The sequence below is a fragment of the Grampus griseus genome (genome assembly GCF_964374135.1).
Source record: "Grampus griseus genome assembly, chromosome: 1".
Lineage (NCBI taxonomy): Eukaryota > Metazoa > Chordata > Mammalia > Artiodactyla > Delphinidae > Grampus > Grampus griseus.
The window spans coordinates 74,043,428-74,070,075 of NC_139017.1; the positions used below are offsets into that span (position 1 = coordinate 74,043,428).

Here is a 26,648-nt window from a genome sequence, read left to right on the forward strand (position 1 = left end):
ACTAGGCCCGTGAGCCACAACTACTGAGCCTGCGCGTCTGGAGCCTGTGCTCCGCAACGAGAGGCCGCAATAGTGAGAGGCCCGCGCACGGCGATGAAGAGTGGCCCTCGCTTGCCGCAACTAGAGAAAGCCCTCGCATAGAAACGAACACCCAACACAGCCAAAAATAAATAAAATTAAAAAAATTAAAATTAAAATTAAAAAAAATAGGGGGATAGTAATAGTTCCTACCTCTTACGGTGATTGTGAGGATCAAAGAAACTAATTCATGCCAGGTGCTTCCTGGACATCCTGCCACACATTTCAATCTTAGATTTAAGAACATGCCGTTCAGTTGAGCTTACTTATTTCTACCTGAGTTCAGCCTGACCTCTGAAATATGCTTTGTGGGGGAGGACAGTTTGCTTGCTAACTGGGAAGTCACTATATAAAAAGTTTTTTTTTTAATTTATCTAATTTGTCTCTATGTTCCTCATGTTCAGTTTTTCTGAAGTATTTACAGCCAAAGGGGCCTCCGCAGAATACTGGAGCCCTAACAGGGCAAAGTCAAGCACAGTCACTTTTTAAAATCCTGTAACTCAGATCACAGTCCCAACCAAGCACCTGGATCAAGTTTGAAGGGGAGTTGGGTGGGGTCAGATGGATTTCAGAGAAACAAACCATAAAGCCACCTCCTTCTTTGCTATGAATCCGCTAATGCAAGGATGGCCAGCTCTGAGGAAGGGGACCCGATCCCCATTGTTTTAACTCACAGTACCCTTCAGCAAGAGGGGTGCAAGCTGCCATCAGCCACAGGGGTCTAGAGGTATCAGTCAGGGGGGCAGTGGGGGGCCATGGGTAACCTACCTTGCAGCTTCTTTTGCAATAGCAAAAAGGATTATTTGACCTGGTTGCATATTTACTTATTTACTTGCAGGGCCTTGTGGCAGGTACTCATGAGGAGAATAAAGTGCCAAAGGGCCCCAAATTGCCCCTTGCTTACTGCCACTTCTCTCATTTCATACTCTATGGCAGAAGTGTTTAGTTACATCAAGGATGTCTATCAATCATGTTTTAAGAGTATTTTGAGAATTTCCTATTTTCCCACTCTCCCCTCCCCCATCAAGATCAATGAGGCATCCAGGAGTATTTCAAAACTAGGCTTTGTCTAGATGTATTAGAAAAGGGAAAAAGACAGGCCATATAAATACTATTTGACCAGAGCCATTCTCCTGATTCGAGAACTTCCTTTTGAATTTCCAGCTAAATACCCCAATGTGACGGGCATGTAAATACATTCTTGTCCACTAGCTTGAAATGTTTCTCAAGAATGGGCCTAAAGCTGCTAATACTAGTAAGCTTACTGATACTCCAGTTCAGTTACAGGAGTTCTTGGATGATGTGACTTTCAGTAACTCTGCTTTACTGGGTTCTTGCTTCCCAGCTCCTCTACGTGGGAAGGGCTGGACACACAATGGCTATTACAATTTCTAGGTACAGGCACTGGTTAAGATGTTCTGCATACCGGGTAGCAGCTAACTCAAATGCTTGGAGCTGGCAGGTGACAAATGAAGAGAGAGTGCCTGGGGGTACAACCCCATCTCAGTTCAGGTTTATTGCTGCCAGGTAGGAAAGATGGCAGATTTACAGACATTCCCACATTTTTAAGAGAAGCCAGAAATTCAGGTTGTTACATGAAATCTCCCGATTTTTAAAGTTGACAAATTACTAAAATGTTTTTCAGGGACTGCATGGGTGACTAAATATGTAATTCGTAACCTCTGACCACTAATGACACCCCCTGAACATCTGCATCTCACCTTTAAAGGTCTGGTGACCTTGGAGCACTCATGATATTAAGTTAGTGTCCCACGCTACTCCTTGCTTAGGTGCCCACGGGCCTGGCTGTTGGACACCCATCATCTCATTTCACCCCCCACAACAACACTGAGTTAGAGACTAGTACTATTTCCACCCACAGATGAGAAAAGTGAGTCTTGAAGAGTTTGAGTAACGTACCCAAGGTCCCAGAGCAAGTACACCTTGGGGATTTGTCACGGGGCAGCCATGCACTCTAGCTGAGGAGTGGGGCTCTACTGGCACCTCGGGCCTAAAATCCTGGGATTCCACCGGTCCCACCTCTCAGACTAGGGGTACTACTACATTCAAATTCAGTGTGGTAGGGCTTCCCTGGTGGCACAGTGGTTGAGAATCTGCCTGCCAATGCAGGGGACACGGGTTCAAGCACTGGTCTGGGAGGATCCCACATGCCGTGGAGCAGCTGGGCCCGTGAGCCACAACTACTGAGACTGCGTGTCTGGAGCCTGTGCCCCGCAATGAGAGGCCGTGACAGTGAGAGGCCCGCACACCGCAATGAAGAGTGGCCCCCGCTCGCCGCAACTAGAGAAAGCCCTCGCAGAGAAACGAAGACCCAACACAGCCAAAAATAAATAAATAAATTTATTTAAAAATATATACATATATACGATATTTATTTTTTTAAAAAAATCAGTGTGGTAGGATGTTGACCACTCCAAATACAAAATGTATTTAATTCTTCTCCTTCAGTGAAGGAGTGTTACGGTTTTGCCAGTAAATATCTAAAATTAGCAATCTAAAAAGCTACTGTGAAGCAATTCCATGCCCTGCATTCAAATGTCTGAATCTGCAAAATTTGGCATAAAGAGTGTTAGCAGTGGCTGCCAAACCCAAGGGAGGAGTTAAGGGGAAAGGTAAAGCATGGAGCTACTAGCTTTTTGTTTTCCCATGACAGTAGTGAGAACTAGAGATTGTAAAAGCGGTGGAAAAAGCCGTGTAGACTTTTACCAGAGCCAGTTTCAATTTTTTTTAATTACGTATAACGGTGAATAGTTACCAAGCAACTGTAACCAAGTTACTACATCTGTAGTGACAACACACACACATGATCTTTCCAATGAATGGCTCCTGACTCATTTTCTCCAGTCCTTACCACCATCGTCAGAGATCTACAGTAGCTTTGATATCATCATTCCTTTCAGTGAGCCAGAGGGAAAGAAAAGAATGTGACTGCCACGTGTGTGTGTGTATAAGTGAGAAATGGGGCAGGACAGCTAGAAAGGGAGTCAAATATCTTGATCAATTTCCCCAGCAGCAGGCTTAGTCAGATTAGCTTAGGACACGCTGATAAATTATAATGGAATCACTATTATTTGGGGAGAAGTGATTCAAGACTGACCAGCTTCTGATGTAAAGCAGTGGGGTGCAATGGTTACTCACACAGGCTCTGGCACCAGACTGCCCAGGTTTGAGTTCCGGTTTCTTTACTTACCAGCTAGGTTTTCTTTTCTTTTTTTCTTTCTCTTTTTTTTTTCCTTCCCGGCCACATAGCACGGCTTGTGGGATCTTAGTTCCCAAACCAGGGATTGAACTCAAGCCCTCAGCAGTGAAAGCACAGAGTCCTAACCACTGGACCACCAGGAAATTCCCTTGCTAGGTTTTCTTGAATGAGTTGCCTAAACTTAGTAAGTTTCAAGTTCCCTATCTGTAAATTGGGAATAATAATAGACCCTACCTAGTAGGGTTGTTGTGAGGATTAAATGAGTTTAAATAGATTAAATATTTATTTAGAACAGTGGATGGCACATACTTAGTACTCAACGAATGTCAACTTTATTATTATCATCTCTCCCAGTGAAAATCACTGGTAACTCAAAAATGCTGACCCCATCAACCAGTGTTTCTCATCAAGCATGATGTCACCTCTAGCCTGGGAAATTTACAAGTGTGATGTTTTGATGATCAGCAAGCACTGCCAGCACTCAGTGGGTAGGGTTAGGGCTGGCGTTAGATACTAGATGTTCTGCAATTCATGGGTCAGTGCAATGGTCAACGGCCCCACATCCTACACAACTTTATATATCCTCCCAGTCTTCATGTAGGTGAAAAAACTTCGATTATCTGAACCTGGAGCCTAATTCCATTTCACATATAAATGCAAAGCATTTTTTACACAGCTTAAATATTACTAAATTTTCCAGGAATGCAACTATCATAAACTTTATGTTATTCAGAACCTTCCTAAGAAGTGTTCACATTTTGTAAAATTAGATGACCAACAATGATTTGTGTCATCAGCATACCTGTATCAGCCAGTATCTATAGCTATTGCAATCACAGTGGTTCTATGTGTACTTGCAAGATTCTTATTGCATCATTATGTCTTCTAAGGGAGCTATGCCTGAGCAATTACATATTGGAACTGATAGTGTTTTGTTATAAATTACTTCCCTTTTATTTCTCTTTTACATGACTATTTGGATGTTAGTTTTTTTTAAGTTATGCATGTAGATGTTATATTATCTATGAATTTTGTTTCAGGAGAGTAAAGGGATCATTACAAAGTATTTGTTATGAAAGGGGATGTTGGACCATAAGTGATGGAAGGACCATACTCAGAGCCCACGATTAAAAGAGAATTCATTAACCAACAGATTATGCAAACAACAAATTCTTTAGTCAATAGATGTTAAGTATGTTAGCTATGTTGGGAACTGATGTAGCAGACAGAATAATGCCCCCCCACCAAGATGTCCATGTCCTAATCCCCAGAACATAAAAATATGTTAGATAACATGACAAAGGGAAATTAAGGTTGCAGATGGAATTGTTACTAATCAGCTGACCTTAAGCTAGGAATTATCCAGGTATGCCCAATGTAGTCACAAGAGTCCTTAAAAGTGGAAGAGGGAGGCAGAAGAGTGAGAGTCAAGGAAGATGTGATTAAAGAAAGGTACAGATTGCTGGCTTTGAAGATGGAAGAAAGGGCCTTGAGCCAAGGAATGTGAGTAGACTCTAGAAGCTGGAAAGGGCAAAGAAACACATTTTCCCACAGAGCCTCTAGAAAGGATCACAGTCCTGCCGACACCTTGATTTTAGCCCAGCGGGACCCGTGTTGGACTTCTAATCTACAGATCTGTAAGATAACAATACACTTGTGTTGTTTAAACTGCTAAACTTGTGGTAATTTGTTACAGCAGCAATAGAGAACCAATATACCTGAAAATATAAAATATTACTAAATGAAAAAAGCAGAATTCAGAATACAGACACACACACACAGCCCACAGCTGGTTTTAAATTCAGGTGGACAGATGAGTGCAAAGGTGGTGCTGCAGTGATTCAAGATGGACAAGCTAGACCAGTGAGCAAGGGTCAGGAGACCGCCATCTGAGTCTGGCTCCACAACAGACTTGCTATATGGAGTTATAAGAACCAGTCATCTCTCTGGGCCTCAAGTGTTCTCATTCAAGTATTTACAGAACACCTGCTACTGATGAGGGTTTGGGCTAGGCTTTATGGAGTCAAAGAATGCGACCTTGTCCTTGGTCTCAAGGAGATTCAGTCACTGCAGGAGAGAAAGGGGGTGACTAGATGCTCTCTGAGGTCTCATTCATCTTTAACTGTCTGTAATCCTTGAGTCTAAATAGAATTTAATGCTTACTACCTTTCATGGATGGGTTTTGTTAGGTTGCCTGAGTCCATAAGTTTTTTTAGATTGCAGGAAGCAGTTACGTGAAGTTAGATCACTGAAAAATGTTCTCTAAAACAGTAAAAGAAAGCACAATCTCAATGCATCTCAATTCAAAGCACCTTTGTTAAACTTCCCCTTTTTTCCAAATTAAGGTATAGGTATTGCTATTACTTTCAATTTTTTTTTTTTTTTTTTTTTTTTGGCGGCACTGCGCAGCTTGTGGGATCTTAGTTCCCTGACCAGGGATTAAACCCTGGCCCCCAGCAGTGAAAGCACAGAGTCCTAACCACTGGACTGCCAGTGAATTACCCAATTCCATGTCATTTTAATTCAGCGCCCCCCCCCAAAAAAAAACCCAATGAGCACCCAGTAGCACTTAGCATTCTCCTCTCTTGGTAGTAATTATTTATAATGTCGGTGCTGCTGCTGTGTTCCTTTTTTTTTTTTGGTTGGGTCTTCGTTGCTGCGTGCAGGCTTTCTCTAGTTGTGGCGAATGGAGCCTACTCCTCATTGCAGTGCGCGGGCTTCTCACTGTGGTGGCTTCTCTTGTTGCAGAGCATGGGCTCCAGGCACACGGGCTTCAGTAGTTGTGGTACGTGGGCTCAGTAGTTGTGGCTCTCGGGCTCTAGAACGCAGGCTCAGTAGTTGTGGTGCACGGGTTTAGTTGCTCTGCAGCACGTGGGATCTTCCTGGACCAAGGATCGAACCCATGTCCCCTGCATTGGCAGGTGGATTCTTTTTTTTTTTTTTTAACATCTTTATTGGAGTATAATTGCTTTACAATGCTGTGTTAGTTTCTGCTTTATAACAAGGTGAATTAGCTATACATATACATATAACCCCATATCTCCTCCCTCATGCGTCTCCCTCTCACCCTCCCTATCCCACTCCTCTAGGTGGTCACAAAGCAGAGCTCATCTCCCTGTGCTACGCGGCAGCTTCCCACTATCTATTTTACATTTGGTAGTATATATAAGTCTACACCACTCCCTCACTTCGTCCCAGTTTACCCTTCCCCCTCCCGACATTCTCAAGTCCATTCTCTACATTTGCGTCTTTATTCCTGTCCTGCTCCTAGGTTCTTCAGAACTTTTTTTTTTTAAGATTCCATATATATGTGTTAGCATACGGTATTTGTTTTTCTCTTTCTGACTTACTGCACTCTGTGTGACAGACTCTAGGTCCATTCACTTCACTACAAATAACTCAATTTCGTTTCTTTTTATGGCTGAGTAATATTCCATTGTATATATGTGCCACATCTTCTTTATCCATTCATCTGTCGATGGACACTTAGGTTGCTTCCATGTCCTGGCTACTGTAAATAGAGCTGCAATGAACATTGTGGTACATGACTCTTTTTGAATTATGGTTTTCTCAGGTATATGCCCAGTAGTGGGATTGCTGCATGGTATGGTAGTTCTATTTTTAGTTTTTTAAGGAACCTCCATACTGTTCTCCATAGTGGCTGTATCAATTTACATTCCCACCAACAGGGCAAGAGGGTTCCCTTTTCTCCATACCCTCTCCAGCATTTATTGTTTGTAGATTTTTTGATGATGGCTATTCTGACTGGTGTGAGATGATATCTCATTGTAGTTTTGATTTGCATTTCTCTAATAATTAGTGATGTTGAATATCCTTTCATGTGTTTGTTGGCAATCTGTATATCTTCTTTGGAGAAGTGTCTATTTAGGTCTTCTGCCCATTTTTGGATTGGGTTTTTTTTTGATATTGAGCTGCTGTGAGCTGCTTGTAAATTTTGGAGATTAATCCTTTGTCAGTTACTTCATTTGCAAATATTTTCTCCCATTCTGAGGGTTGTCTTTTCATCTTGTTTATGGTTTCCTTTGCTGTGCAAAAGCTTTTAAGTTTCATTAGGTACCATTTGTTTATTTTTGTTTTTATTTCCATTCCTCTAGGAGGTGGGTCAAAAAGGATCTTGCTGTGATTTATGTCATAGAGTGTTCTGTTTATGTTTTCCTCTAAGAGTTTGATAGTGTCTGGCCTTAACATTTAGGTCTTTAATCCATTTTGAGTTTATTTTTGTGTATGGTGTTAGGGAGTGTTCTAATTTCATTCTTTTACATACAGATGTCCAGTTTTCCCAGCACCACTTATTGAAGAGGCTGTCTTTTCTCCATTGTATATTCTTGCCTCCTTTATCAAAAATAAGGTGACCATATGTGCATGGGTTTGGCAGGTGGATTCTTAACCAATGCGTCACAAGGGAAGTCCAGTGTTACCTATAATTTACATGTGTAGAGACAATTTTAAATGAGTACGTTTTAAGACAAATTTGAGGTTCTTAAAAATAAGAGAAAAGGAATTCCCTGAAGGTCCAGTGGTTAGAACTCGGTGCTTTCACTGCCACGGACGGGTTCAATCCCTGGTCGGGGAACTAAGATCCCGTAAGCCGCAGCTGCAGCCAAAAAAAAAAAAAAAAAGAGAGAGAGAGAAATAACCTAAAGGGAAGGGGAAAAAAATAGGGAGGAGTGTAAAATGCAATTAATGGTAGACAGGATTAGGAAGAAAGTTGAAAGAGCATGAAAACAAAACAAAAAATATAAAAAAAAGAGGAACAGAAATGTGGTAGGAAAACAGCAGGGAGCAAAGTGAGACATCTCCTTACATCTGTCAACTTCATTTCACTTTATTCCTGCCCCTCATCCCCACACGCAGAGCCACACCCTTAGTCACAGTGCCCTTTGGCTTCTTTCTGAATTGTGCTGAGTCCTAAGGCTCAGTGGTCCTCTGATGCCCCCTGCAGGTCCTCAAGTCTAACTGCTCTTTTTTAATGTGATTTACCAGATGGTACTTAATCTTTACATAGAAACCTGGGTCCAGCAATGAGAGAGAGCAACTACAGGCTTCAACAAGTGTATGTTTCTGGGAATGATATTGAGATTATGCCTTGGAATTCCCCATATTTATGAAATGAGATATTTCACCATGATTTATATTGTCAGAAAGACCTGAGTTTGAATTCCTGCTCTATAACTTACTAACTGTGTGATCCTGGGAAAGTTCATTAATCTCCTGAAGCTATTTCTTCACCTTTAAAATGGAGATATCAAGACAGACTTATCAGTTGCTATGAGATAAAGTGAGATATTATGGGTATAAAGTGCCTCATTCAATATCTAGTACCTGGTAGCTCCTCAGTAAGTGGTAGCTTTTATTACCTCATTCCAAAGAGAAAAATACTGAAATATTACATTAAGAGTTCTATATCCCTTGTCATACCAGAAACCAAGTAAATGTAAATAATAGTCTTATGTTCTTTATTCTTCCTCCCTCTCTCCTTTTGTTTTTTCGCCTATTCCTCCATGCTAAAGATGGTTGTAGTTTCTGTGGTTTGTGCTCTGAAGTGAGAAGTTCTAGAGGTAGAGTCCTTGCTACCTGCAGCTGTCAGCTCCCCTGTGAGAAAGCGCTGTCCTCCGTGTGACGCATTTTCCAGGAGGGCCCTTAGAGCTCACAGTGCTATCGTCTTGCAGCCCTAGAAAGCTGGCAGAGCCTCCACCTACAGACTTTTCACACAATAGATTTCTGTGCCTTGGAACCTGCTTTCTCTGACCTTAATCCCATTGGGGGAGGACATAGGTACTGCTCTTTAGCCACTCTTCATGTGTCTGCTGCACAGCCACACTGGCAGAGCACCCAAAAGTAACAATTCAAAAGTCTATCCCCTCTGCTATTCCAGAAGATTTGATGGTGACAAGCACTGCAGTCCAGGTTTCAAGGAGAACTAGTTAGATAGGTATTCTTGGCGGTAATTTCTGAGCTAGTTTGAATCGCTAAACATACTTCATCATCCTCTAGCATATTTAGTCCTGCCATGGATATAAGAATTGTAGAAATACGAGGGGAGCATCTTACCACTCTTTTTATGGAAGAGGAAAGAGTTGCCAAGATCTCATTTTATATATCTGTTGGCTCTTTTATACCCAATTTGGAAACCAAAAAGGTTAAATAATGGAGAAATCTATCTCTGTGTGAGGCCCAGCAGACTAAATTTTGAAGTTCTTCTAAGCCCCTAATAAGACAGTGGTCATCAGTTAAAGGTACAAACTATTATTAGGTATTGAGATAAACATACCTATTAGCTTATTAAGGAAAAATAGCCTTAAAGTATATTAGGAAATAATGATGTATAAAATTTTCCTAATTACTCAAAGGATGTTTCTAATTACCAAAAATTTTATTGACTAGAAATTCAGAAGATTCAGGATGGAAGAATTAAATGTGGTATAATCGATAAAGATATGGATCACTATGTTTATACCTGACACTAATATAATATTGTAAATCAACTATGCTTCAATTTTTAAAAAGTAAATGGAAGAAATAGATAATTATCTAAATGTATTTGTGGCAGGCAGAATAGTGGGTCCTGACAGATGTCTACATCTAGTCCCCAGAACCTTGGAATATGTTACCCCACATGGCAAAATGGACTTTGCCAGATGTGACTGAGTTAGGGATCTTGAGATCCTGGATTGTCTGGTTGGGCTCAGTGTAATCACAACAGTCCTTAAGGTGTGAAAGAGGCAGGCAGAAGAGTTAAAGGAGTCGTGATAACAGAAAGAGAGGTTGCATTTATATACAATTGCTGCCTGGGGGCCCAAACCAAGGAATGCGGGAACCCTCTAGAGGCTGGAAAAGGCAAGGAAACAGACTCTCCCTCAAATCCTCCAGCCTTGCTTACATCTCGATTTTAGCCCCATGAGACCCATTTCAAAGACCCCAGAACTATAAGATAATAAATTTTTGTCACTTTAAGCCACTAAGTTTTTTTGTTTGTTCCAGCATCAATAGGAAACTTTTTTGGCTATTAAGGTTAATGTGCATTTTGGTGAGAACATATTGATCAAAATTGTCAGCAAATTCTGTGATGTTCTTTTTGTGTGTGCTCAGTGATACTATAAGGTAATTTTAAAATAAATGAAAGGGGAAAAAAATTTTAAGAAAGAAATGGAAGGCAGAGTTACTATAATCTAAGGGGAAGGATTAAAACCACAAACTTTATGGAATATATAGCTGTAAGCAGTTCCACAGAGACACAAAAAGAGGGTAATAAAAATGCTATAAGGAATCTGGTGTTATGCCCAATGCATGTCTCCACAACTAGTAAGGTATCACAGCTGTCAGTGGACTATTAACCATGCTTAAAGCCCACCTCTCCCCATATAGAATATCAGCCTAAAAATCCAGATTTATAGTTTCTCAAGCCTCCTAAAAAATGGCATGCACTGGAGAAAGAATATTTAATAAGCAAACAGCTCTATAACGTTGCTGTTGCTTCTCAATATCTAACAACATTTTTATGTAGGATTACCTAAAGTATATATAAGTCTCAGAACAGGCATACCTCAGAGATACTGTGGGTTTGGCTCCAGACCACTGCAATAAAGCAAATATCACAATAAAGCAAGTCACATGAGTTTTTTGGTTCATATAAAAGTTATTTTTAAAAAAAAAAAAAAAAAAAGTTATTTTTACACTATACTGTAGTCTATTAAATGTGCAATAACATTATGTCTTAAAAAGTACATACCTTTATTTTAAAATACTTTATTGCTAAAAAATGCTAACCATCATCTGAGCCTTTAGCAAGTCATAATTGTTTTGCAATAGTAACATCAAAGATCAATGATCATAGAGCACCATAACAAATATAATAATGAAAAAGTCAGAAATATTTCATGAATCATCAAAACGTGACACAGAGAAACAAAGCGAACAAATGCTGTTAGAAAAATGGCGCCAACAGACTTGCTCAACAGATGGTTGCCACAAACCTTCAATTTGTAAAAAAAAATAATACAATATCTGTGAAGGGCAATAAAATGAGGTATGCTTGTACATTACCCTCTGAGTTAGGCCAGATTATCAGAAAGCTGTATACATATACTATTTTGTTTTGCCTCCCCTGCTGGGTCTCTTCCATTCGCCTTGAATTTCTTTCACTGGACTTCAGTGCCATTGCTTATATTGAGAGACATTACATGGTAGAGCCCTTGAGAGACTTTTTGCTGTCTTTGAGAAAGTTATTTGCTTCATTATATATTGAATAGAATCCCCTCTATGAGAACCTCTGTATAAATCCATGTCTTAAGGTCTCAGTACCAGAAACAGGTAAGCTGCTTCTAAGCAGAGGGTGATTCTGCTTTTCAACTCTTATAGAAATATAATATACATCACATTACACAGTTGTCAAAAACCACAGAACTATACAACGTAAAGAATGAACACAAATGTAAATTATGGACTTCAGTTAAGTAACACTATTGGTTCTTCAATTATAACAAATGTACCACTAATGCAAGATGTTAATAGTAGGAGAAACTGGAGGAGAGGGAGTATATATAGGAACTCTCTGTACTTTCTGTTCAATTTTTCTATAAACCTAAAACTTCTCTAAAAAATAGTCTTTTTAAAATATACATACAGGAGATTCTGGGAAAATAGCGGCAGCAGTGGCAGCAGCACAGCTTTTCAATCTCTGAATCCTCACATAAAAACAGATAAGCAACTAGAAAGCAAAACTAAACCCCACGGACATTCACAGTAAAGCTTTAAAGATAAAGTATCCCCATGAACCCCTAAATGAAAGCAAGCAGGGACAAATCAACAGTCACAAAACCTGCACTGTATCAGCATGTGTGAGAAGAAGGAAGAAATGAGGCAGTGTATGATGGACCTGAGAACAGAACTCCAAAAGAGCAACAGGTACAGAAGGCACAGGTGAAACTGGGAGAGTACAAAGGGTACCCAGTAAGGACTGAGGAGGCTGGGGCAGTTTGGCCCCTATGAACTCTCAGAACTCAACTCCCAGGGTTTCCTTCTAGAACAGGGCCCCCTCCTGGAGAGAAAATGCAGGGAGTAGAATCAAAATTGAGCAGGACAAGGACAAGAGAGAGGCAAGGTCCTGATCAAAGTCCAGGAAGAACAGATCCCACAAATCTCAGAAAGCAGGCTTCATATTTTTAACATTATACCAAAACACAGAGGGGTCTTTGTGAAGTTATAAAAAGCTTTCCTGCCTCATTCTAAAAGTTCAGGAAGAATACATAAAAATCAGCAACAAAAAAGGATTTAGGTTGAATTCTCACAAAGTTGTTATGTTAAAAAAAAAAAAAAAAAAGAGTAAGGAACAGAATAACATCCCTACAAACAACAGAGCATCCAGAAAGACATACCCACAAAACAGACCAAAGTGGTAACCTATTATTTCAAAATGAGCTGCAAGACATTAAGAATATGATATAAATCTTAGGTGCAGCTCAGTGGGTTTATACAAATGGATATACCCATGTAACCACGGCTCATTTCAAGAAGTGGAACATTACCAGCATCCTTGTGGATCCCCTTGTGCCCCCTCCTTATCAACAATGGTGTTATCTCCCCAAAGGTAAAACCATCTTGAGTTCTATCATTTTAGTTTTGCCTGTTTTCAAAGGTTGTATAAATGAAACTTAAAAATACCCTTGCGTGCCTAGCTTTTTTCTCTCAATATTATGAGATTGACCAGGCTGTTGGGTCTATTCTTCCTCATTGCAGTAAAGACACTGTATGCGTTTACCACAACTTTTCCGGTCTACTGCTGGTCAATATTTGGGTTGCTCCCACTACAGTGCTATTATAAAAGAAGCTACTATGGACATTCTTTTCCTTGTCTCTTTCAGTCACTTCTGTTAGGTATATACCGTAGGAATAGAACTGCTGGGTCATAGGGAGTGTATATGTTCAGCCTTAGTAAATACAGCCAAAGTTTTCCAAAGTGGTTTTGTCAATTTAAACTCTTACTAGCTGAGCATGAGGATTCCAGTTTCTCCACTTCCTTATCAAAATTTGGTATTGTCAGGGTTTTTTTAGCAGCTATTCTATTTTCTAGCAGCTATTCTATTTTTTAGCAGCTATTCTATTCTACACACACCTATTCTGATAGGTGTGTACCTGTTAATTTGCATTTCCTTGATGGCTAAGAAAGATGAGTACCCTTTTATTTGCTTACTAATCATTTGGATATCCTCTTTTTTGATGTGCCTGGTCAAGTCTTATGTATTTGTGTTGTTAGACTTTTCCTTATTGGTGTGTAGGAGTTCTTTATACTTAAAGTCCTTCATCAGATGTGTGTTTTTGCAAATATCTTCTCCCATTCTGAGGCTTGCCTTTTCATAATTACTGGTATCTTTCAATTAATAAGAATTCTTAACTATAATGAAGTTCAATTTATCAATATATTTCCTTTATGGTTAGCAATCTTTGTATTTTGTTAAGATATTGCCTCTACAGTCATGAAGAACTTCCATGTTATCTTCCAGAAGCTTTACTATTGTACCTTTCATGTTTACATATACAATCCATCTGGAACTGATTTTTGTGCATGCAATATAATAGGGTCAAGGCTCATTTTTTTTCCATCAGTCATCCAATGGATCCAGCACCATTTGTTAAAAAGACCACATTTTCTCTGCCAAATCGCAATGACACCTTCATTGTAAATCAGGTGTCCACATATGTGTAGGTCTGTGTCTATGCACTCTATTCTATTGCATGGGTCTTTTCGTCTATCTCAAACCTAATACATCCAAAACTGAATTCCTGATCTTCTTCCCTAAACCTGTTCCTTACTGTCTGCCCCGTCTCAACTGCGGACAATTCCACACTTCCAGTTGCTTAGGCCAAAATCCTTGGTATCATCCTGACTTGTTTCTTTCTCTCACATTCCACTTGTAATTCATCAGCAGATCCTGTTGCCTTTACCTTCAATTACATCTGGAATAACTACTTCTATCACTCCCACCCTGGTCCAAGCCAACATCCTCCCTCATCTAGACTACTGCAATAACTTCCTGACTGGTCTCCCTGATTAGTGGTAACTGATTGGATGTAAGGTATGGGAGAGAAGGAGGAGTCAGATGCCGTCCAGGTTCCTGGGCTTGGATGGTAGAAACTGCTTTCCAAAGTGGGATAGGAAAGAAATTGGCTTGGGGGTTGAGGGAAGAAAGTCACCCCTTCAGTCTCTTCTCTACCTAACAGCCAAGGTAACACTGTTGTTAGCTCGTGTAAGTCAGATCATGTCCCTGCTCTACTCAAAACCCTCCAGTGGTGCCCCATCGCATTCAGAGTAAGAGCCAAAATCCTTACAATGACCAACAAAGCTCTACATAATTTGGCCTTCACTAGCTCTTTCCATACACTCCACTCCCTTTGATGTAGACACAGTAGCCTTTTTGATATGCCTTGAAAAATCAGGCATATGCCCACCTTGGGCCTTTGCATTTGTCATCTTCCCAAATACAAAAATGGCTAGCTCCCCCATTTCCATCAAGTCTTTGTTAAAAATGTCATCTTTTCAGGGAGGCCTTACCCTGACTGCCCTATTTAATTGTAACCCAATCCCCAATTCTAGTACTCCTTATCAGCTTTTCCTGCTTTAATCTTTTTCCTTAGTTCTGATCATCTTCTAACTCTGAACTCAACAAAAGCAATGTTGAGAAAGACCAGGCCAGATTCTACAGTGAGAACATACAGCAGAACCTTCTACGGAATGCATCATAACATCCATAAATGACTTTTTTTTTCAATATATTTATTTATTTATTTTTGGCTGAGTTGGGTCTTTGTTGCTGTGCACGGGCTTTCTCTAGTTGCGGCGAGTGGGGGCTACTCTTCGTTGTGGTGTGTGGGCTTCTCATTGTTGGCTTCACAATGGGTGAAGCCACCCATTGTGGTGGCTTCTCTTGTTGCGGAGCACGGGCTCTAGGCATGTGGGCTTCAGTAGTTGTGGCTCACAGGCTCTAAAGAGCAGGCTCAGTAGTTGTGGCGCAGGGGCTTAGGTGCTCCGTAGCATGTGGGATCCTCCCGGACCAGGGATCGAACCCGTGTTCCCTGCATTGGCAGGCAGATTCTTAACCACTGAGCCACCAAGGAAGCCCCCATAAATGACTTTTTAAAAATATTTGTATATTTTGTTGACTGCTCTATCCCTAGCACTGAGAAGAGAACCTGATATACAGTAAATGTTCAATAAACACTTTATTGAATAAACTCAATGAATGAATGAATGAATCAAGCACATCTTAAAGACTGCCAACATTTAAGGTTTTAATGAAAGAGGATGAACTTTCAAAGGAGACAGAAGGAACAGCCAGAGATGGAAAAAGAACTAAGAGAGTCTAATACCCCAGACATAAAGGGAATTTCCTGAGTGAGAGTGTCTTTTCTTATTCATAACAAGCCCTTTTCAACCATACCTGAATTTATACTAATGAAGTTACTCAGGGCAGAGCCCTAGATTATCTTCAGGATTGGGGAACCAACCATGTGATCAGAGGCTTGGAACTTTCAGTCCACCCCCTGACCTCTGGAGAGGGGAGAGGTATTAGAGATTGAATTCAATCACCAGTGACCAATGAGTAAATCAATTGTGCCTACGTAATGAAACCTCAGTAAAAACTCTGACAAGGTTTGGCGGAGAGTCCAAGTTGGTGAACTTGATGTGCTAGGAGGGTAGTATGCTGAGAGGGCATGGAAGCTCTGCACCAATGCCCCTCCACCCTCTCACCTCTACCCTAGAACTTGCATTTGGCTGTCCCTGAGTTATATATCCTTTATAATAAAATTGTTATGGAAACTATATGCTTTCTTGAGTTCTGTGAATTATTGAATTGGGGTGGGGGGTACAGGGAGAGGGACATGAGAATCCCTGAATTTATAGTCAGCCAGGCAGAAGTGGCAGTAACCTGGGCACCCCATTTGCAACGGGCATCTGAAGTGGAGCAGTCTTGTGAGACTGAGCCCTGAATCCAGGGTCTGTACTGACTCCAGATAGTTGGAGTCATAATTGAATTAAATTAGAGAGAACTTCCCTGGTGGCGCAGTGGTTGAGAGTCCGCCTGCCGATGCAGGGGACACGGGTTCGTGCCCCGGTCCAGGAAGATCCCACATGCTGCGGAGCGGCTGGGCCCGTGAGCCATGGCTGCTGAGCCTGCACATCCGGAGCCTGTGCTCCGCAACGGGAAAGGCCACAACAGTGAGAGGCCCGCGTACCACAAAAAAATAAAAATAAATTTAAAAAAAAATTATAGAACACCCAGTCGGTATTGGAAAATTGGAGAATTGGTCATTGTTTCAAAAAACCAAACATTCAGTCAGGAAGGGACAGAGTCTGATTTGAACCCAAATTTTGTTCCACAATGTAGTTAAAGAATAACTAAGGCTGCCAGATCATGCCACATGAAAAGAAAAGAGGGCAGAGGACAGATGTCACAAAATTCAATAAGAAAGTATATAATTCCACAAAGAAGCAAATTTCCAGAGACACAGGAATTAAACTTGGATGAGTTGATGCTGAGGAAACCAAGAGAAAAGGAAGTTTAAAGGAAAGTAATCAATACTATTAAATGCTGTGAAGAGATTAAATAAGACAAGGCTTGACAAATATCTACTAAATTTAGTAGTTGTGGATGACAATTCAAACAGTACCTGGGGCTTGAACATAAAGAGTTGAAAAATGTGTTTGTTTTTTCTTCTTGAAAACTTTGGCCATGGTAGAAAGAGAAGGGATAGCAATGGGTTAGTAGTATAGGAGTGAGGGTTTCTACTATAATTATTGATTGTTGTTTTGGGTGAAAGAGCCTTGAACAGGTTTAAACAGAAATGGGCCAGAAGTGGAGAGTGCTTAATGGTAGATGCCAGGCCCACAGCTGAAGAGTCTGGTCAAAAAGCAGGCTGACAAGTTTTTACTTTTATTTTTATAACTTCTGTGTTGTTAAATTTTCTCAGCATGTACAACTGATATTTTCTCTGTATTTAATTAAAAAAAAAACAAAGAAAGATCCTTATTTCAAAAAACAAACAATCCTTTCTTCACCCCTGGCTGCTGCCCTCTCCCCTCCTCAGTCATTCTATTCCTGTTTGTATGAATTTGTCCACATGCCACTCATCCCTCTGCAACCTCCAGTCTGGCCTCCAGCCTCACTTCACATTATCAGCATTTGTTCAGGTCGCTAATATGTTCTGTGTCATTAAATCAAAAGACATTTTCAGGTCTCTCTCTCAAATTCCTGACTTTTCTATTTGCACACTGGACATCTCCATAGGTATCTCTAAAACAGAGCTCACCTTTCTTCCCTCTGCCCCCAAACACTTCTTTTCCCACTTCAAAGAGTACCTTCCACCATCCCCCATCCAAGCTCAGAAACCGAGTGACACCCTGACTCCTCCTCTCTCCATGCTCCAGGTCTCATCCATTACCAAATCCCTTCATTCCCACCCACCCCCACGAGTCTAAAGTATATTCCTGATTCCAATACAATTTTAATAGTCTCCATCATGATCTTTCTGAAATATCGATCAGATAATGACCCTCAGAGGACATAACAGTCCTCCTTGGCTCCCGCTGCCCAGAGTAAACCCCCAGCATATTAGTATGGGTGGTAATGATCCTTCAGGATCTTGAAGGCCCCACCTGCTTCTCCAGCCTCATCTCTCCCTACACCCCTGTTCTAACAATGCCCAAACCTCACAGAAACTGTTGGTAGTTCCCTGAATTTGAGTGACCCCCATGCTGTCCTCTGGCATGGAGGATGATGCCTGGACACCCAGCACGTGCAATGTCCTGTTCTCTCCTACCTCAGTTCTGGGCCAACTCCCATCTGCCCCTCAAGACTTAACTCAGACTTCACCTGCTCAGGGATTTAGTACCTCATACAGAGACAGTGTTACTGTTAATCTATTGTAGCTTTCCTTTCCAAGACTCTTAAGGCATTTGGGTTAGTGTCTAATCCTAAATGGTTTTATACAAAAGTAAAGAAAGTATGGCCTATAGTAATGCCACAACTACAGAAGTGGATTTGTTTCTTTATGTACATGTTGGTGCCTTAAAATTTGTATTGGGCATTTGTAAGTATTTATAAATGGTGCTTTTTATTACTCATGGCATACCAAGGCGAAAATAAGCTTTGTTAAACAGAATTCTGTAAAGAATGCTTCTTATCCAGTACAACAGACGCCACTCATTATCAGAATCTTTATCTAACAGCTTGGATCAGCCAATCCAGGTGTCTCTACATAACAAATCTTACGGGAGTCTTTAACTCTGAATTCAATGAAAGTAATGTTGAAAAAGACTGATCCAGCACTCTGTAATGAGAACGATATAGTAGATCCTTCTTAGGAATGCATTATAACATCCATGAAACCCTACATTTGATGATAGCACTGGACCATGTAATTTTCTCCAGGGGTTTTATCTGTAAAATAGGGATAATAATGGTTCTTTTACACAATTATCCAGATGATTAACTAAAGAGAACTTTGAACTGGAGGTAAAAAGTTGGGAGCATCAGCATATGGATGGTGTTTAAATTGAGAATTGATGAGATAACCTAAAGAGAGAGGGTTCAGAGAGAAAAATAAAAAGCCCCAGCCCTCTTTCCAAATGTTTCCGATTCATTTTTTCATTCAACAACTATTTTCTGAGTGCCCATGATCAGTCAGTTACTGTACTAGACACTACGGATGCAGGGGTGAGCCAAAGAGACACAGAGAAAGCTTATAGTCTCCTGAGAGAGGCAGAGAAATATATATTTAACTACAAACTATAATAAGTGCTTTAAAGGAAAAGTTCCAGCCATTATGGAAGAATTTAATGAGGACCTAATCATATTAAATAAAATATTATATGTAAAGCACTTAGTATAGTGTCTGACACACAGTAAACCCTCTAGCCAAGGAAGGCCTCACTAAGAAAGTGACAATTATGCTGACAGCAAAGGATTAGTTGGAGTTGGCTACGTAGAAAATGGAGTGAAAGAGCACTGCCAGCTGAAGAACACACAAGAAGGCCCTGAGGCAGGAAAGAGCTTGGGATGTTCCCAGAGCTGAAAGGGGACTTGTATGGCTACAGCACATGATAGTTGGGAAACGATAACACCTTCTACCTGGCCACCCAAGGTAGAAATCTCCCTTTCCCCCAAGTGATGAAAATCATTTTAAGAAACCACACAACAACTCTAGATACTACACCAAAATAGTAATGATGCAAATGAATTGTATCTGCCTGAAAATTAGCCTGCAGTCTGCTTTCCAACTTCCCCTTTCACAGCCACCCTTCTCCCACTATGTTCCCTCACCTACCCAGCATCTCACTTTGGTGCATTGTCCCGGGGATAAGAAGTCAAGAATAAGTCCTTCCTGAGGAAGAGTCCTGTGATAACAAATCAGAGAGAAATTCAGCAAGAAATATTATACAAGGCAGCATCTTACTGTCATCCAGGCTACGTATAAATGCAAGGTTCCGAATTTAATTTAAAATTCAAAAGTGAAATGGTTATCAGAGGGATACATATTAACACCATTATTTGAACTGAAAAATTACAGACCTCTTTCTAATAGAAAGATTGATTTCACTGACTGATTTTCCAGTGAGGATTGATTTTGCCAATTAGTTCATATGGCAAACATTTTCCAAAACTTAAATGAGCTAAATATGCAGCCATAAGATTTTGACAAAAATATATTTAAAGTACATATTCATTATACAATACACAAAAATTATAAACCTTATAACTAAGTTTATGAGAAAAAATTTAAATATCAATTTTAAGATGTATGAGAATACATAATTTTTCAAAATTATTTTCAGGTTATTCTAGCAAAAAAACAAAATGGTGAAGACCACTGGCTTACAGGGTTAACTCAAGTGTCCGCTAACTGAATGGGGTATAGGAATGTGAAACAAGGAGAGGTCAAGGGTGATCCCTAGATTTATAACCAGGAAATACAAATTTGAGATTAACTCACAATTCATGTACGTTCACATTGAGAGTTGACAACAGTGCAAATAACTCCTGATGAGGGTAGCTGACTCTGTCTTGTGTATTTGCAATAATTTGCAATTATTACCTTGTGAATTTATATTTGTATTAACAAATCCATTTTAGCATATGTGATTGCATTTATGTATTTGCTCTTTGAATTCTACTTTAAAATAGTTGTACATCTCATTGGTCCCCTCATAACATAATAAGTATAATAATTTTAAAAATTCATGTATGTTCATGGTTCATTAATGTACCTCTTAAATTTTTTCCATTATACTTCATTATTTTTTTTTTTTTTTTTTTGGCCGAGCCCTGTGGCTTGCGGGATCTTAGTTCCCCAACCAGGGATTGAACCTGGGGTCCCCGGCAGTGAGAGCGCTGAGTCCTAACCAATGGATCACCACTGGTTCTCTACTTTATTAAATTTTAGAGGAGATGGTATATTACGGTGTAGCGGTGGAAAACTTTTCCCTTCTTCCTTTCTGGCTGGTCTAATAATTAAATTGACGTAAAGCAGATTAACAGAAGAAAAACAAATTTCATGCATATCGGAGGCCCAAAGATACTCAGGCAATTGAGGTTTACATGCCACCCTCAGCTAAGAAGAAGGGGTAAGGGTCTGGGGCTTCAAACGGGAGGAAGGCAATTCACAGGAGGATGAGAAGAGCAAATGTTTGGTGAGCAAATATTTGATAAACAAATGTTTGCCATACCACATAGCTAAGTCTCTCTGATAAAAAGTTATCTTTGGTATTAGCTCTTTTCCTGCTGTCAATCTAAATTCTTTTAGGCAGTTAAGGGGAAGGTAAACAGCTCTTCCAAAGTCTGTTGGGCCTTGTTTGTCATCAACTTAAAATCCACATGCCAAAGTGGTATATTTTGGGGTCACATATTCTGCTCCCCCTCAATGGTAATATTGGAAATATTGGAGATTTGTGAAGGTCTTGAAACTTAACTCTCAAGAATATCTAAGGTCCACTATAGTTTATATGTTCACGTTCATTCTGACTTCTGTTTTATAAAGAGGTCTAAGTTTGCAGTTTTTAAAAAAGTAATGTAAAAGTTTACCGGGGGTGGGGGGGAAGTTTACCAGGAAATAAGGCACCCAGTTTAAGGTTAAAAATTAAAGGACCAACTTGTAGTCCAAGATGCAGTAACAAGGACTGGATTTACCCTCTCACCTTAAAGAACACTGACCCTACCCCACTCCCCACAAAAAACACCACCACCACACAAAATATATGAAACAACAATTTTCAAGATACTGGACAGCAGCCAATGAAGGACAGTGATCCCTGAGAGACTGGAAACAAATGAGGAGAGAGCCCTACGATTTAACTTAAGAGGGTTTCCAGGCTGCCACACAGGGGAGGGGAACTCAGGTGAACCTGTTGGACTCCTGAGTTGAGGAAGTGCAGCTCAGAGTATGGGGAACCCAAGGTGGCTAGTGTTTGTGGGACAGAGTGCTAGAGAGGACAGACCTGTACAGAGAAAGAACTCCGGAGATCTGCAGAGTGTATTCAGAATATTGATTGGTGCCTTTGTGTGAGGAAACTATCCCACAGATGCTGAGGAGAGAACTATTGAAAGAATGAAAGTAAACAGTGCCCAGCACTCGCAGAGGGCCAGGAAGAGAGCCTGTTCCCAACAGCTTAGACTGGAAAACATCATGTTTCATAGGGCATTGGATAGAGTATCAAAAAGGTCTTTCTTCAGTAGTGGGAAATCATTAACCCTTGACTAATGGTTCTCAGCCAGGGGTAATTTTGCTTCCCCAGCCCCCAACCAGGGGACAATGTCTGTAACATCTGGAGACATTTTTGATTTGTCAGGACTAGAGGCAAGGTGCTACTAGCATCCAGTGGGGAGGCCAAGGATGCTACTAAACATCTTGCAGTGGACAGGACAACAAAGTATTATCTGGTCCAAAATGTCAACAGTGCTGAGGTTGAGAAACCTTGCCGCAGACTCAGCGCTGCTCTGGTCCTTCCTAACAAATCTTAAAAGCAAGACTCAAAAGGATCACACTGTTTCCCAGTAAATTAACTGCATCCCAGAGCAAAGCTCAAGATTTACAGGAATACAAAACTATCTGGCACCTGACAGGGTAAAATTCACAATGTCTGGCATTCAGTTCTTCCTCATCTAAATAAAGATCACCAGGTTTGCAGAGGTGCAGGAAAATACAACCCATATTGAGGAGAAAAATCAGCCAGTCGAAACCAACCCAGAACTGACACAGACATTAGAAGTGGCATAAAATGACATTAAAACAGTTATTATACCTGTATTCTATAAGTTCAACAGGTTAAGTAGGGATATGGCAGATATAAAAAAAGACCCAAATCAAACTTTTAGAGATAAAAGTACAATGTCTTAGATGAAGAATACACTGGATAGGATTTAACAGCAGATTACATATTTCAGAAGAAAAGATTCGTTAACGTGAAGGTATAGCAATATAAACTATCCAAAATGAAACACAGAAAATAGAATCTTTTTAATGAAACTTAAAAAGAAAGAAAAGAGCAACAGTGAGCTGTGAGACAATGTTATGTGGCCTAACATACAAGTATTTGGAGTCCCTAAAAGAAAGGGGAGAGAGAAGAGAACTGAAAATAAAGTTGAAGAAATAATAGCCAAAAATTTCCCAAATTTGATGAAAACTATTAATCCACAGATCCAAGAATCCCAATGAGCCCCAAACACAAGAAATATGAAAAAAAAAAAAACCATCAAGGCACATCATAACCAAATTGTTTTAAAAAAAAACAGTGATAAAGAGAAAATCTTAGAAGCATCCAAAGAAAAAAGACATCTGACATATAGACAAAAATAAAGATGACATCAGATCTCTCATCAGAAATAATGCAAGCGAGGGCTTCCCTGGTGGCGCAGTGGTTAAGAATCCGCCTACCAATGCAGGGGACACAGGTTCGAGCCCTGGTCCGGGAAGATCCCACATGCCGCAGAGCAACTAAGCCCATAAGCCACAACTACTGAGCCTGCGCTCTAGAGCCTGTGAGCCACAACTACTGAGCCCAAGCACCACAACTACTGAAGCCCGCGCGCCTAGAGCCCATGCTCTGCAACAAGAGAAGCCACCCAATGAGAAGCCTGCGCACCGCAACAAAGAGTAGCCCCCGCTCGCCACAACTAGAGAAAGCCTGCGCACAGCAACAAAGACCCAACACAGCCAAAAATAAAAATAATAAATAAATTAATTTTTTAAAAAAGAAAGAAAGAATGCAAGTGAGAATATAGTAGAGCAGTATCTTTAAAATACTGACAGGAAAAAAAACTGTCAACATAGAATTCTATACTCAACAAAAATCTTTCAAAAGTGACAGTAAAATAAAGATATATTCAAACACATGAAAGCTGAAAGAACTCATTACCACACTACCCACTAGAAGAACCCCATACCACACACACAGACACACAGTACAAAAAATAAAGGAAGTTCTCAAGCAGAAGAAAATGATACCAGATGGAAATTCTGGATCTCCACAAATGAATGAAGAGCACCGGAAATTAAAACTACATGGTTAAATGAATAAGATTTTTTTTCTTATTATTTAAAATTCTTTAAAAGACAAATGGCTGCATAAACAAAAATAATAGCAATGTACTGTGAGGGTTTTAACATTTAGAAATGTAAAATGCATGACAAAAAGAGCATAAAGGCCAGAAGAGAAGAAATTACACTATTGCAAGGTTCTTACAGTAGGAATAGCCCTCCATCTATCAAAGAAAATGAATGCATGGTTAAAAGCCTTCCCACAAAGTAAACTCCATGCCCAGGTGGCTTTATTAGTGAATTATATCAAACATTTATGAAAAAAGTACCGATTCTACACAAACTCTTCCAAAAAACTGAAGAGGATAATACTTCCCAATTCACTCTATAAGTCCAGCATTACTTTAATATCACAACCAGAAAAAGATATTACCAGGAAAGAAAAGTACAGACCAATAACCCTCATGTGGCTTATCTGGGGAAAGCAAGGTTAGTTTTACATTCAAAGTCAATCAGAGTAATTCACAATATTAAACAAATTTAAAAAGAAAAACGACATGATCATCTTAATAGATGCAGAAAAAGCATTTGATTAAATCCAACGTCCACTCCTAATAAAAACTCTCAGTAAATGAGGAATAGGAAGGATTTCTCCATGTGTTAATGAGCATCTATCAATACAACAAACGTATAGCTAACATCATACTTAATGATGAAAGACTGAATACTTTCCCCCTGAGATCAGCAACAAGGCAAGCATATCTGCTTTCATCACTACTATTCAACACTGTACATGAGGTTCTAGCCAGTGCAATAGGCAAAAGAAAAAAGCTGTCCAGAGAGTAAAGGAAGAAGTAAAACTCAGATAACATGATCATCTATGTAGAAAATCTAAGGAATCTATTAAAAGTTGCAGATAAAATGTTTGTCCATGTAGAAAATCTAAGAAATCTAATCAAAAGTTACTAGAACTATCTGCACAGCTAGAGCCCATGCTCTGCAACAAGAAGCCCGTGCACCAAAAAGAAGAGTAGCCCCCGCTCGCCGCAACCAGAGAAAAGCCCCCACACAGCAACAAAGACCCAGCGCAGCCAAAAATAAAATAAATTTATATAAAAAAATTTTTAAAAACAAAACTTACTAGAACTAGTAAATGAGTTTAGCAAGTTTACAGATATAAGATCAATATATTAAAAAGTAACTGTATTTCCATATATGAGCAATAAACAATCAGGGATTGAAATTTTAAATGTTATTTACAATAGCACCAATACATATGAAATACCTAAAGATAAATATTACAAAAGATGTACAAGACCTGTATTACAAATTATAGCTGAGGGAAATCACAAAAGATTTAAATAAATGGAGATATACAACCTGTTTATGAGAAGTTTTGTTGATGAGTATAACTTGCTCATGAGAAGACTCAATATGCTAAGATGTCAATTCAAATCCCCAACAGGTTTTTTGTAGGTATTGACAAACTTATTTTAAAATTTATACGGAGGGCTTCCCTGGTGGTGCAGTGGTTAGGAATCTGCCTGTCAATGCAGGGAACACGGGTTTGATCCCTGGTCCGGGAGGATCCCACATTCTGCAAAGCAACTAAGCCCATGTGCCGCAATTGCTGACCCTGTGCTCTAGAGCCCGTAAGCCACAACAACTGAAGCCAGCGAGCCACACCTACTGAAGCCCATGCACCTGGAGCCCGTGCTCCACAACAAGAGAAGCCACCACAGTGAGAAGCCCACACGCAGCAACGAAGACCCAATGCAGACAAAAATAAGTAAATAATTTAAAAAAATTCATATGGAACTGCAAAATATCTAGAATAGCCAAAACAACTTTGAAAAAGAAGAACAAAGTTGAAAATAATTTCAAGACTCGTCACAAAGCTACAAGAATCAAGACAGTATGGTATTGGTGGGACTTCCCTGCTGGTGCAGTGGTTAAGAATCCACCTGCCAATGCAGGGGACACGGGTTTGAGCCCTGGTGCGGGAAGATCCCACAGGCCATGGAGCAACTAAGCCCGCGCACCACAACTATGGAGCCTGTACTCTAGAGCCCACGAGCCACAACTACTGAGCCCACATGCTGCAACTACTGAAGCCCGTGTGCCTAGAGGCTGTGCTCTTCAACAAGAGAAGCCACCACAATGAGAAGCCCATGCACCACAACGAAGAGTAGCCCCTGCTTGACGCAACTAAAGAAAGCCCACGTGCAGGAATGAAGATCTAATGCAGCCAAAAATAAATAAATAAAATTTTTAAAAAATCTACAAACAATAAATGCTGGAGAGGGTGTGGAGAAAAGGGAACCCTCTTGCACTGTTGGTGGGAATGTAAATTGATACAGCCACTATGGAGAACAGTACAGAGGTTCCTTAAAAAACTAAAAATAGAACTACCATACGACCCAGCAATCCTCCTACTGGGCACATAGCCTGAGAAAACCATAACTCAAAAAGAGTCATGGGGCTTCCCTGGTGGCGCAGTGGTTGAGAGTCCACCTGCCAATGCAGGGGACACGGGTTCGTGCCCCGGTCCGGGAAGATCCCACATACCGCGGAGTGGCTGGGCCCGTGAGCCATGGCCACTGGGCCTGCGCGTCTGGAGCCTATGCTCCACAAGGGGAGAGGCCACAATAGTGAGAGGCCCATGTACCGCAAAAAAAAAAAGTCGTGTACCACAATGTGCACTGCAGTACTATTTACAATAGCCAGTACATGGAAGCAACCTAAGTGTTCATCGACAGATGAATGGATAAAGAAGATGTAGCACATATATACAATGGAATAT

General features: G+C 40.3%; 1 long non-coding RNA gene across 1 annotated transcript in view; it reads right to left on the reverse strand.

Annotated features, from left to right (window-relative positions):
* LOC309836093 overlaps positions 1-26,648 on the reverse strand; it is a 38,960-nt gene that overhangs the window by 9,172 nt on the left and 3,140 nt on the right. The window contains exon 2 of the long non-coding RNA XR_014298095.1: positions 10,863-10,894. This is a non-coding gene — a long non-coding RNA (uncharacterized lncRNA). The remainder of the gene's footprint in view (positions 1-10,862; positions 10,895-26,648) is intronic.